This window comes from Bacillus rossius, chromosome 1, assembly GCF_032445375.1.
Source record: "Bacillus rossius redtenbacheri isolate Brsri chromosome 1, Brsri_v3, whole genome shotgun sequence".
Taxonomy (NCBI): Eukaryota; Metazoa; Arthropoda; class Insecta; order Phasmatodea; family Bacillidae; genus Bacillus; species Bacillus rossius.
The window spans coordinates 88,964,233-88,978,532 of NC_086330.1; the positions used below are offsets into that span (position 1 = coordinate 88,964,233).

General features: G+C 36.0%; 1 protein-coding gene across 1 annotated transcript in view; it reads left to right on the forward strand.

The window, feature by feature from the left end:
• Nucleotides 1-4,030: 4,030 nt before the first annotated feature.
• The window catches only part of LOC134529314 (allatotropins-like), a 101,707-nt gene continuing 91,437 nt past the window's right edge, over nucleotides 4,031-14,300 (forward strand). Inside the window, exon 1 of the mRNA XM_063363251.1 lies at nucleotides 4,031-4,093. The gene's annotated coding sequence lies outside the window, so the exon portion shown is untranslated. The remainder of the gene's footprint in view (nucleotides 4,094-14,300) is intronic.

A 14,300-nucleotide genomic window follows, 5' to 3' on the forward strand; every position in this document is an offset into this window, starting at 1 on the left:
AGGAGCGAGACCAACAGGAAGAGAATTCGTGATCACTCGGGCGATCGAGCGATATAAGCAACACAACTGCGGACAACACAACACTAAGAACACGGCGCGGATGTTCAGCCAGGGTTACTACGAACACGCTGTAGCGACATTATTTAAGAAGATAGTAAATCAATTCGACATTTGCTGACATTATGTTTAATGTAGCGTTCTGTGTTGTCTACATTGGCTCGTCCCCTCTGTTAAAGTGAGTATTTATGAAGTGTTGCGGCTATACAGTAATATATTTTATGTGCCCTTATAGATATTATGTTTATTCATTTGTACAAATGATCGTGTATTTATAAATATTTGTTTGTAAAAATTGTCACATGACTAGAACAACTTAGCAATCGTCCAAGACAAAATTTTTCTAGGTTTAATGACAGAAAAAAATTGTTTTAAAAATAATTAATATAATTTGGTGTTAGACAATAAATAAATGTTAAAGAAATTCGAGAGAAAAAAAAACGTCTTGCTCGTGATAAGGCGTGTAAGATGCCTTATCCGATAGTAAATAGTTGACTATGAGGAACTTTATTCATGAAATAGTGAAATAAAGACTGATAAACGACGTTAAAAGTATGGTATATAAAATTATATCTTAGAAATGCTTATATTATAATCAGTATCGAACTTTATCAAAAGTAGCAACGTTGTGAATATTGAACTGAAAATTTGGCCGGATTTTAGTGCTAGAAGTATCCTAGATGTTTTTTTTTGTCGTTCAGCCCCAGGAGTTGACATCGCGAGTCTTCATAACCAGAGATCAACGTAAGGACTTTCCTGACGTGACGCGCGACGAGGGCCAAATCATCGCCTGGAACTTAAGAAGTATCCAGAACTCAAAGAAACAAGTAACGTGTCACGATCATTGTTTGAATATTCTTACTAGTAACTTCCAAACTTTGTTTGACGAATGTTATAAATTTTATTGGCGTCTAATGCATTTGAGTGAGTTTTTAGCACGCAATTGAGTTAGAAGCTAGTTAAACGATTAATTACTTGTTTAATCCGCTGACTAGTCTAATCGAATCATAGACAGTTTAGTTACACCAAATCAAAGCGTAAATCATTTTATGCATAATATTTCATTCATATAGTCCGATTTTTGTGTTTGCATTAACAATCGATAAATATATAATTGTTGATGACCTGATGACCGAAACTTTAGTTAAAATAATTGTTATCTGGATGATTCCTTCAATTCGTAAACGTTTGATAGTGAGACTTCCAGATTAAAATTGACTTGAATTTGGATTGCAGAAACTTTTTTAGTTTTAGGAGCATCCACGTAATTTAACTCCCATAAGAGGGATAGTTTTTCGTATCAGGTATAAACATGGCGCCACAGCGGAGCTGCTGCATGATAAACGTCCATATTGGATTGTGCGTTCATTATGACTAATGGAATGGAAGAGCAGTATTTTCTTAGGAAAATACAGAGTAAGTCTAGTATGTTGAATAACGAAACAGAAATGATGAATGAGGAAGTAAGGTGAGGAGTATAATCTGAGTCTCACAGGACACCTACTTCAGAAGTGTCGTCAGTTGTATCCGATAGAGTGATGTCAAGGCACATCCACTCTATGATGAATAGAAAACGAATCGTGTATTTCGACTCGAGTCGAATAGATATTCGCCCCAGTCTGGACGTGACGAACGAGTCACTTGTAAGTTGAAAGTTTAATTGAATGAAGACGAATCCAAACCGAATTAAATGGTTAGGGGTCGGAATTAAATGACGAAATCGAATGATGTTGCCTCGTCTGAAAGTGTTTAATCATGTCCAATCATGTTTTATTCTCTCAGTTCTTACGTGAACATCGCGTATTGCTCCGTTTCAAGTGATTGTTTTGAATTAAATAATGGCGTGGAAAGATGAAAATACTTTGAAGTTTATTAAAATGTACCGCGCCCGCATATCGATGTGGGGTTGAATTGACAGTGCATATAAGGTAAAAAGACATTTTATGTTAACGGAAATGGCATTTTCATTTGAAACTGATAAGGAGGAAATAGAACGCAAGATTAAAAACTTACAGAGCTATTTCTTGAAGGAAATCTCTTTCGACTCTTTCAACTCGACCACACTACAAAGCAGTTTGGACGTAATGAAATCCAGAGAGCTGAAATGAAAAGTTGAATAGAATGATACGTATTACTCCATTCGCCATGTGTGGATGTACCTTCAGATTTGAAGCGGACGACGTTGGTACTAACAGAACATGTCCCATAAAGTTCATTAGCGTCCAAAGAAAACACTAATATTACGAATATCGAAAACAACCAATTCGCAGAGCTAATGAAAATGATGCGTGAGTTGCATAAGCAAAACGATTCAGTAAAGAATGAGCTAATTAAGCAAAATAAGGAACTAGAAAGTAAATATCAGGGAATTTGTTAATTATCTCAACGCGAATAAAGTCATTCAAACTAATGGTATCGCATATTGATAAGAAATTAGAACAGAATGCACAGGACTTTTAGAAAGTTTGAGAAAATGCAAGGGAAGAAATGGGTTTACAACTGATATATGAAGATAAAAGGATCAATAAATTAGACGAGAGAATCTTAGCGACAGAAAATCAGTGTAAAACTACAGCTACGAGTATCGCGGACGAGCGTGGGTGTACGTGTGGGTGTGTGTTTATATATATACACACATATATAGAGCAGTACAGAAACATGTTGAACACAATGCATTATAACAACATAAGTTGGAAGAAAACGTTAAACTTCGGGTAAACAAATAGAAAAAACGAATACAGACTGTAGAACGTAACCAGAAGGTTCAGACATGCGAGAATGCGACTCTGAACAGTTTTCACATAGTTTGTCAAATTTGGGTTTACATACAATCGACAATCAGAAAGTAACTTGTTCAAGTTCAGCCCCACTAATATCGATAGTTGGACTAAAAAATATACTTACGTTTAATCTTTCTTTGTGTCGCTGGATGAAACCACCACCAACCTTTTTGGGGAATAGTAATGAGAATCCCGTAAGATTTATAAAAATTTATATGAGTATTCATAATTTTTCGTACTTAGCGACAGCGATAGGTTCAGATATATTTCAAAATGCCTGAGAGGTAATGCTTACTTTTGGTGGGAAGTTACGATTTTATTACATTTGAAAAATTATTCTTACAACAATTCTAAAAACGGGTAAATTCAGGGTAATTTAATAGCACAGTTACATACTGAACAATTTGAGTACACGAAATGTAAGTCCTTAGAAGCGCATCTAGGTGACATGTTCGAACTAACTAGATATTTAACCCTAGAACTGAGTGACGAGGAATTTGTGGCTACAGTGTTAACTCAGTTACCAACCAAATACCAGCTGCATCTGATAGGCAGCTTAATGATACGGCAATAGCTAGCTCACAATAGTCGGAAATACACACTACGAATCAAGAATGTTGTGAAGAAATCTACTTCGAACTGTAGTCATCAATAAGTTCAGAATTTTCCTGCAATGACTTCGACACCATGGATAACGGAAATAAAATTATTATGCTCCGCATTCGAACACAGGCAGTATTAAATACCTTACCAGTGCGTACCTCGCTCGCTTCGTACCATGCCTTAAGGCCCCCGCCTACCCGGGCACACACGCGGTTATCGCTCAAATGCCATAGTTTGTCTATGCATGACGGGAAGACTACGCACCAACCTAGAGGCGACACAGCGCTAGAAGCACCAGTGAGCATTGTACTTATCATCCCGCCTTACCAACACCTAGATGACAGCCGAAGATCGAGACATGACCCTCTGTACCGTCGTCATGACCACGAGCCACGACCTCAGGTCAGCTGGCACGTGCAGTGACGTCACGCCGTGAAGAGCACCGCCCACGGCACGGACTGGCGCTTGGGCGGCTCTTGCGCGCGCACTCTCCGGGCGGGTCACGTGACAACGCGGGGGTAGGAGGCACAGGAGCGCGCTGCGCGGGTTGCATATAAGCCCGGCGCGCGCGACCAACCCAGCAGTCCTCGACGCAACCTCGTCCGCTCGCTGGAAGCAGACCGTCCTCCGCCAGCCAAGCACACGTACTTCCGGTGAGTGTCTCTTCCGGCCTACCTCCCCTCCCATCCCTCCCCGTCTTGCGGGCCCTCGCGACCACCTGTGAGAGCTCGCGGCTACTTCACACGCGAGGACAACTGAGGAACACTAGCGCGTTCTTCAAGTGCCTCGTCGCACTCTGAGCTGCCTCGAAGTGGCTCAGGGCGTGGTCGGACACTTCAATTGGTGATGGTTTATATTTCAATATTGAACTAAAATGGAGTGCAATTTATATAAATTAAGATTAGTATGTTCGTATGTTCAAAATATCAAATCTCCGAAAGTTCTTCAGCGATTGCTTTAAAATTTTCACTCAACGTTGGTTTAGAAAACGCAAGTGTTTTTTATACCTATGTCTAACCTGTGACGGGAAAAATGATAGATAAAAATATAGATAGGTAAAAATATATGTAAACGAATGTTTGGGTGTTTATCTTCTGTTGTGTGAAAATAAAGACACAGAAAGAAATACATATATAGAGAGGTATAGGGCTATATAGAGATAAAGCGAGAGATATATAGAGAGATATGGCGAGGGATGTCTATCGATATATATATATATAGAGATGTAGAGAGATATAGATAGGGAAATAGATTCATATATTGACTTAAACATAGATATATAGAGATATAGTAAGATAGAGTGCTATGGAGGGATATGGATAGAGACATATAAATATACATAGAAGGATAGAGATAGAGAGATTATATTTAGATAACAATGTAGTGAGATTTATAGAGGGATGTATTTAGAGAGACCGAGAGAGAGATGCTTTGTGTATGCGCACATACTTCAAACAAATTACAAAAAAAAAAAAAAAAAATGAAAAGGCATAGCAACGCATGCCGGGAATTAGCTAGTTATTTGATAATATTGAACAATTTTCGTTAACTGGCTTTAAAAAGATATGTTACGTCTAAATGAGTTAAATAATATATAATATAAGAAGGTCTTTCGACTATCTACGCATACCTAAGAGACTAGGAACCTCAAATTTTTCTTAATGTGGCAACTGACAGCATTTCACAAGCTGGTCTGTGAACACTGAATATTTTTAAAATTAAACTCTCCGCATGATTAAAGACGTTACAATTAATAACACCCACACCTTCGTATTTTTACTACAAGTAACCGAGATTTACTCCAGTGTCATAGAGGATCATCTGAAAAGCTCCGAAAACACATAAAACATAAAAGATTAGAACGAATAAATCTTTTTAATGTTCTTTATGACGACACTGCAGTGGCTTCGGTGAACGCAAGCAAACCCGCACCAGCACAACAACAGCGGTGACGAGACAAGCTGGTCGTCAGGCTGTCGTCGTCACTGTGTTGGGCACAGCTGCCTTCCTCCGCGCAGCAGCTGCAGCAGTGCTGCTGCTTGCTAGACCTCGACATGCATCGGTGCTGCGTCAGCTGCACCAGTCTCCTCCGCACAGCTATCTGTGACAGCTGCAGCGCTGGCCATTCCTTACTGTCCCATTGCAGTTGTATCGGCCACGGCGGCCCTCGTACGCACAGCTAATTGTGTCACTGGCAACACTAGCTAGTCCTCATCCACAGTATAGTTGCTGCTAGGCGCGAACTCAGATAATCAGTCCGTAGTTATAACTACCACTTCCACACCTGGGTGTTCAAATTCTATGAACCAGAAAAAAATGTTTATTGAATGCCTCACTTGGCAGAGCAAATTTCTATATTGTGTATAAATAGAAGAAGTATGTTTATAACTAGAAATTATATTTGCACTATAATGAAGATAAATTCTATAAATGTATTTTTTCTCCATTTTGGATGAGTTAGATTATTTACATACAAAGTATATATTTCTACGTGTAGCTTAATATTTGGTTATTTGCACTTATTTTATTTGCTATATTTGAAAGAAAATATGAAGTAAGGGGTTCAACTAATTTTGTGGTTTAGCAGTTTAAATTCCAATTCGGGAGCCAGAAATCCAAATCTTTTAGAATAACTGTAGAAATATAGACTTAAAACCAATATTAACATAACTAAACTGGTTTTCGGTTCACCTTATTTTTTACTATTTCACTAAATTTGTTAGTTTACTACAACTCATTATATTTTTGTTACTCTGTTATCATCGAAAGAAAATTTAATATGAGAAGGCAACACTTACCCATAAGGACATATTACTCAATTAATACATACAAATGGTATGTAATAACAAGATTACAAAATAGTATCCAAGATGCTGCTTTTATCAAATTGTTTAAATGTTATGCGAGTCTTCAAAAGAGTTATATTTGTAGTTATTAATTTCAAGTTGTCTGCAATATGTATTTAAATATTTTACGTAACTAGCATTCAGAACAGTTAATTTAATATATTTATCTTTATAGGAACCTCGGTGATATCATAAGAAAGACAATCATATAAAAAACAAAGGGCAAAACAAGTTGATATGATTAAGGGTATACAAGTGCAGTTAATAGTGGACCAAGCAAATCTATCAGTTATACTTACAAAGAATTACGTTTTAATTAGCAACCACTTAAATACTTACAAAGTATTATGTTTTAATTAGCAACCACTTAAATGCTAACAAATCAATTATGAACGACATTTACACAGACGCCAACCTGTTTAAGCAGTAATCCATAACAGAACATGAGTATAATATATATATTGCAAGTAACATTACTAATCTACTCGGTTCTCTACATATTTTCCTCGACGGTGGTTCGGCATCTGTTGGCCCGCGATTATTCCACTAAGTAACTTGGCCCGATCTTGTAATATTTACGTCGACACTTGCTGGTACTGAAACTTCAACGATGTCGTACAAATTATAATGTTCGATTTATACAGGAACACTGAAGATTCAGTGAATACACGACCTTAAAATTGACTAAATATTATTCAGTAGCAGGGTAAGAGTAGCAGGGTTTACACACAAGGTAAAAAACTTCTTTAAAAGTTTTTTTTTTTTTTTTTTTTACAAAATATCGCAGTACAGAACTGAAATCGGTAGTCTTTATTTTCTTGAATAACAATTTCAAGTGTAATTTGTGTCAAGTTTTAAAAATACCCTCATCGAGTCAATCAACCTACGATATCGTCGAATTAGTAAAATTTTTTGATATACAATCATAACAATTATCGTAGAATTCATGTATGATGTAAGCTCATCTGATATATATACATATACATAGAACATTCGTAAGCAAATATTCATTATTCGTTGCTTGAATTCACATCAGCCATCAATCTCTGTTGACAGCTCAGTCTGGACTAAATATTTCCAAACAGTATTTTAAGGTATATTGAATCGATGGATTTTCACTAATGACCAATCAAATACTCCGTTACAAATTTAAATTATATCCAAACTAGTTAAATAACCTTATTAATATAAATTTAACATCTAAAATAACCATATCAAAATTTTTATAATAAAAAATGAATATCTTAAAACATGACAATAAAAAAGTTGTACTATTTTATAACGTTATTTATGATTGGTCTCCATATTAAACTAAAAATATTTTAGTCAAAGAATATTTATGATATAAATCTTTCATATCAGAAATCATATCCATAAATAAATTACAATTGCAAAGAGACTATGTCAATATTCTATGGAAAAATATTAAAATAACTCTGCAAAACACTTGAATAGATAATAAAAATTAATAACATTATGTGACTAGGGTGAAATAATCCTAACACTGTGTTCGTTACTGCAGCTCTCCTTTGCACCGATAGTTGCAGCAGTGAACCACACTACACAGTCCTCATCTTCTCATCACAGCTGTGTCGATCACCTCAGTTCTCCTCCGCACAGCTAGCTATAGTGGTGACCACACTTGCTACTCTTTATCCTCCCATTGCAGCTGTGCCAATCAATGCAGCCCTCCTCCACACAGCTAAATGCAGCAGTGAGAACACTAGCCAGTTCTCGTCTTCCCATCACAGCTATGTCAGATACAGCAACTGAGCTGGGGCGTCTACCCTACGGCTTTCCCTCGCTAGAAGTCTGTACGCACATCTGGGTGCTGCTCATATGTCTCCGGTGTACCGCAACAGGAGGTGCCGAATAACTGTGGTTATATTGCAGCTTTGGTTCAAACATACCAGTGAATTGTCATCTTTTCGTGTATATTTTAAGATAACGCGAAAAATTCACTGGTGAAAATGCCAGTTAGACCAACCGACTTTACACACTCAAACCAGTATTGGTTGTTGATTGTTTGCTGCGCTGGCTTTATTTCTGTCTCCCCATGTCCTAGAAACCTGGCTATTCGCCCTAACAAACAACTCTGGTTTGCACCGCGTTTTTCACTTGTCTGTACTCACTGCGTCATTTCCGGTTCTTTATTTGTATCTTTGAAAGTGATTTCTCATTATACTTTGAAGCCATACAAACGAAACAGTTTTTTCTACACCTGTAATATTACTGTATTTATTAGGGAACTGGCATATTCTACATCAGGTGGAATCAAATATTAACACTCTGCCTCACCCACCTTGTTATTTTTTTAGTTTTTTTTTACTTATTCCAATTGCTTATGAAGATGTGTTTCAAAGTACAACTCTAAAAGTAAAGAGGTTGTACTACCAAGTTGTTAAATCATAGAAGACGAACATATATTAATTGCTAGAATATTATTACTCTCGCTTCTTAACAAGAGATCTACCAACTCGCATGTTTGTTTGTTCTTCCGTCTTCACAATGCTGCTGTTCAGAAACTATCGGGAGAGTTAGATATAGCAGCCACGGGGACGATGAAGTACAGCATTTGCTAATTTACTTAATTATTCTCTTACAAATTCGTACTTAATATTCCCTCAGAAATAACACGGCCTGTTTTTTCAACGGCAATTTTTTTTCTTCTGTAGAACGGGAGCGTCTATTTGCATGTAACGATCTTGTCTCGGGGCAAAACATTTTCGTTAACTACTGCGCATGGGCGCAGAGGTAGGTTTAGTTGGCAATCCTGTGTGTTGAGGTAAGTGCAGCCTGGGCGGCTGTGTGTTCGTGACACTCGCTAATCAGCAGTGCGATACAGTAGTCTAGTCCAGCAACCGTGCCACTACACGGAGGCTGTTGTACGAAGACTGCTCTGACTAGCGTTCCAGCAGATGCACGCTTAACCAAGAGCTAGCCGAAAGGTTTGTGCAGGCTGGGATGCCAGTAGGGTCACATACCCATGAACGAGGCAGCTGCATTTTTGCCTCTACGGCGAGGTGCTACTGATGTGCAGTAGCTTCGTCCAGAGCACGCCTCTGTGGGACTACATAGTAGCGATCCTGATAATCTGTCGCGCAATCGCAAAATATGTCTCATGCCCTTTAATATTCTGTAACGGAATACTCGTGGAAAATACCCTAACCGGTTTCATATAAAAACCGACAAATAATAAACAAAATGAAGATTTAGACATACGGTATTTAGAAGTTATTTCAAAGATATTTAATATATTGAGTCTTTTTTGCACAGAAAATGATGTACATAAGCTCTGGAAATTATTAACAGCAAGAAAAAATCCTTCTTCCACATTTTTAGAATCAACGGAAGTTTTTTGAAGCTGTTTTCTGAACGAGAGTTGTTTCTTTCAGCTGGTGTTTCAGTCATCTGTGCGTGTTTATTGAGCCAAAAATGTGGGAGGGATTGTGTGATTAGAGATTTTGAAATAACCCCTGCCGCAAGGAGAGAAACTGCAAGCAGTTCTTTAACTTTGACAAACAGTGTGCTACAATATGGTGAACAATATTTATACCCTGTCAAAGAGGCTATCAAGTCAGATGTAATAATACAGTCAGTTTTTGCGGGAAAAAGTTTCCATTGTATAAAAAGTAACGCTCCACCTGAAATTTTTATGGAAGATTCCATTTAACCATGTAATTTAGTTTAGCTAATGGTAACTGAATAATTAATATAATATATTTTTAACTATCTAATGCCCGGCATGCGGTGCAATGCCCCAATAATGTTTTTATTTTTTTATTTCTTTGAAGTATGTATAAAAAGCATATCTCTATCTCTCTATGCATATATATCTCTCTATCTCTCTATCTATATATCTATATGTATGTCTCTCTGTCTATATATCTATATACCTCTATATATCTCCTATATACCTATATAGCAATGAAATATTAAAAATCTATATTTTTATCTATCTTTTTACCTGTCACAGATGTGACATAGGTGTATAAAAAGACGCGCGTAGTTGAATGCAACTTTGAGTCAAAACTTTAAATCAATCGGCAAAGAACTTCCGTGGATTTAAGATTTCGAACGAACGAACATTTACCAATTTTTATTTATATAGAATTTTTATCCATAGCTGTGAGCAAAAGGGTTTGCTATAGTGAGCATACGTGGGCCATGTATCAAACTAAGCCAGTCGGTCACAAATAAAAATCCGTCTCTTCGAGACAATCTCTGGCCCCAAAAATATATTTAACATGTAAAATAGCAGCGAGCGAACACGCGGGGAGGACAGAGTCACCCCCCCTCCCCCCGTGACGGACACCCGCGCCGGGGGTAGACCCTCCCTCGCAGCGGACCTGCCCGACCGCGAACATTCACATTCGGTGCAGGGTTTCATTAGCGGAGCAAAGTTAAAGTGCTTAATACGCTATAAATTGTCTCGCTAACGTATATAATAATCTAAAAGTCTATGAAAAATGGCCATTCGTCAAAATAATGAAAAAAGAGATTTAACGAAAGCATTATTTTCAACATAAATTGCGATACAACGTTTATAAAAAAAATTTACACGTATTCTTTTAGTATAATATATATATTTATTAATTTTTATTATGAATAGCCTCTGTGGATATGAGATCTTACAAAGACACACTAGACAATTCCACTAGCATAGTTCTATATACCGTCATAAAACGTAAATATAATTTGTAAGTGAAATGGCATGAGTTGGAGTTCAGCTCGGCCAAGGATGTTCAAGAGTTAGCTGCGAGCCGTGTACCGCCGAGGCATATGTGTAAGGATGGGGCGTCAATTTCATATCAAATAATATAATTAATTAATAATCATTTAATAACTTTTTCAGAAATTATTTTTGGGGCTGAGAGAATTACCAATATTTATCACTCAAATTTTTTAATATATTATATTGTGAAATAACCACAGTACAAACAAATGATGTAACTTACTTTGATATGTGTCAGCTTTCCTTACACTTAAAAGAACTTGCAATGTTAAATTGAATGCTAACTTAGTCATGTGGTTTCCGATTTACTCAATAATTAAAACTTTCTAGTAACAAATTGACATTTGCGAATCATTAATCCTCATAGTGGCACAGTGTCACTTCTACTATTTAGTACCTTTATTATGAAATTAAAATATATAAAGAACTCAGTAAATTAAGCAACAGCATAAAGTTTGGATTATTTATTCATATTTATTATTTCACTAAACAACCTTATAACAATCTTATTCTTCTATTTGTGCTACGAATTATAGACACAAAAATTACAATACTGCTTTGTCGTTTAGAATTAAATAGCCAATTGAGACTAAAATGTTTGTAGTACTTAAAAACAAAAATTATAAAAAAATATTGTCAAAATATTTTGACAAACGTTATAGTTTTCCACTATATTATGTTTATGATTGACTTTAAAATTCAGGTGCAAAGCTTTAGATTCAGTTTATTTTTCAACGGTTTTTTTTTTTCTTGTCTTGACTGAAACTTAACTATAATCACACCCTGAAAGGTTCTAAACCACAAATATTTAGTACAACACACGAAACGGGGAAATTTATAAGCCTTTCCAGTAATGATGCTAACAATAATTGTGATAAGTATAATCCTTTCTTAATGTAAAGGAGTTTATGATATTAAGAAGTTACAAACGTTGATGTTTAAGAACCTCTAACGTATTTTTGTTATTTATTAGAATTAATTAGAAATATATTACTATAAATTTCGTATTAATTTTAATTGTTTTGCTGTTTTTCTTTTTTTGTTTCACATATTGTGGTCTCGTGTGAAGTACCAGCCGGTTTGAGAGTTTTATCATGTAGCTGGCTCTCTTTAAACCAACTTAATAAATAATTATTATCAAATTAAATAAGTTATTCTGAAACTTCATATCGGGCGCTGTATATTTGTATAGCTCAGACATTTACAGTTAAACAACAGTTGTTGAGTGCAAGAGAAGTGAACTCGTCGCTTGTCCAACTAGTGTTTCACGTCTACATCAGCCAGTAACAAAACCAACTAGGAACTAAAAATGTTCGTGTTCAATGGTAAAATCTCGCCAGCACGTGGTCTTTGTTCAGTGAGTCACAAGTACACAGAACAAATATTTTACTTCTTGATAGCTAGATAGAAACTTAGACTTCAAACTGTTTGTGTCCAATAATTGTGCTGAGTTGGATTCTCGGATAAACTTAAAAATTCAACAGTAAATCTTCATTGATCTTTCACCGCCGAAACAAGTGGTCATGTCGAAACGATCTTCCAAGCAGACACTGGTCACGTGAAGTGACACGTGTCTCTCTGGAAAGTCAGCTGCCAAGCCAGTCGTTCTGACGAATCACGCTCTACAGTAACGAAACCCAAAGCTGTGTATCCCATCAGTTGTTTTTGTTGCGTTGTGCAGCAGCTAGATACTGGGGTGGAGCCAAAACTCTACCATGCAGTGCCAGCAATCTCATGTTCGATATTCATTTAAAAGTTCTTTAGAAAATTATTCTCTTGCTTTAAGCATAATAAAGAAATTAATTGCAACAAAATATTTGAAAGTGAAAGGTTATCTATTATTTAATCGTGCATTTACTTGTCTTGGTAGTAACTGTAATACTTATCGATCAAATCCACAAGTTTTATTTTCCTGTTTGCAAACCTGCTAGTATATATAATCTACCTCCTTCTTCAAACGTTTAGTGTAATTTTACCTGGAAGGCATGAAGCGCCTGTGTCCCACGCAACCCGCGTGGCACAGCTGCACTGCGGGTCTCTTAACCTGTTGGCATTTGACCGCAGCGTCTAGGAGTGAGTAGGAGAAGAGCGGTGGTCCTGGGACATAAACGGTGTGGGTTTACAAGCGTGATTTACACGCAGCGGCGACGAGCGAGTGTTCCACTGCAGTACGGCAGCTCCTGCTTCCCCTCGACGGCTGTACGTCTTGTGGCGCTGGTAGCGGCGTCCGGCGAAGTCCTTCCTGAAGAGAGGACATTAGCGGCGGTCCTCAGCCCTCTCTGCATCCAGCAATCTTTAATGATGTGTTTGAGCTAGTCGCTTCATACCTTCTCTCATTAATCACAATACTTGATATGGGGGTTGGTAAAAGAAATTTAAAAGTAATTTTCACATTAAGAACAGTTCCTTTGACAAAACATTAAAAATTTTTTCAATAAGCTTATTATAAAAGTAATTTTTGATGATAGTTGACTTTGTAACTCTTTACTTCGATTAACTTTTATGTTAGACCAGTTTTTTTTCAGTTTTAAAAATAAACCACTGAGAAATGTCTAACTATATTTTAAGTATATATATTAATTTTTTAACATAAAGTAGTGGCATTATTAATATATTGTTATGGGTTTGAAAAAACTTCGTTCATCTTTATCTGTCAACAGCTTATGTTGGAGGTATGTAATAATTTTCCTGGTAGAGAGAAATTAGCATATTTGATTCAATATTGTACGTAACACCTGACATGTTTTACAACATGTTCAAATAATATATGATGAATTGAATAGACATAGGTAAGGTAATGTGTCTGGCATAATGATTTTTTAATGTTATCAAAAATATGGATATAAAATAATTTTTGTATACAAAGACACAATTTTTTTTTAAAATATTAATTTGTATGATCATAGGGAAGTCATACAGCTTATTGTAGTAAAATTAAACAAAATATAGTTTCTTAAATTGCATACATTCTTATGATTTTGACAAAAAATAAATTTACATTTGTTTAAAGATTTATATCGTTTATATATTTTTTTTAAAATATTAATTTGTATGATCATAGGGAAGTCATACAGCTTATTGTAGTAAAAATTAAACAAAATCTAGTTTCTTAAATTGCATACATTCTTATGATTTTGACAAAAAATAAATTTACATTTGTTTAAAGATTTATATCGTTTACTTAAATTAACACAATTTGTGAACAATAATATTTTCGTGGATGGACTTTATAGCGTAATAATCATGGGTAAAATTTTAATCACTTATTACAAACATACT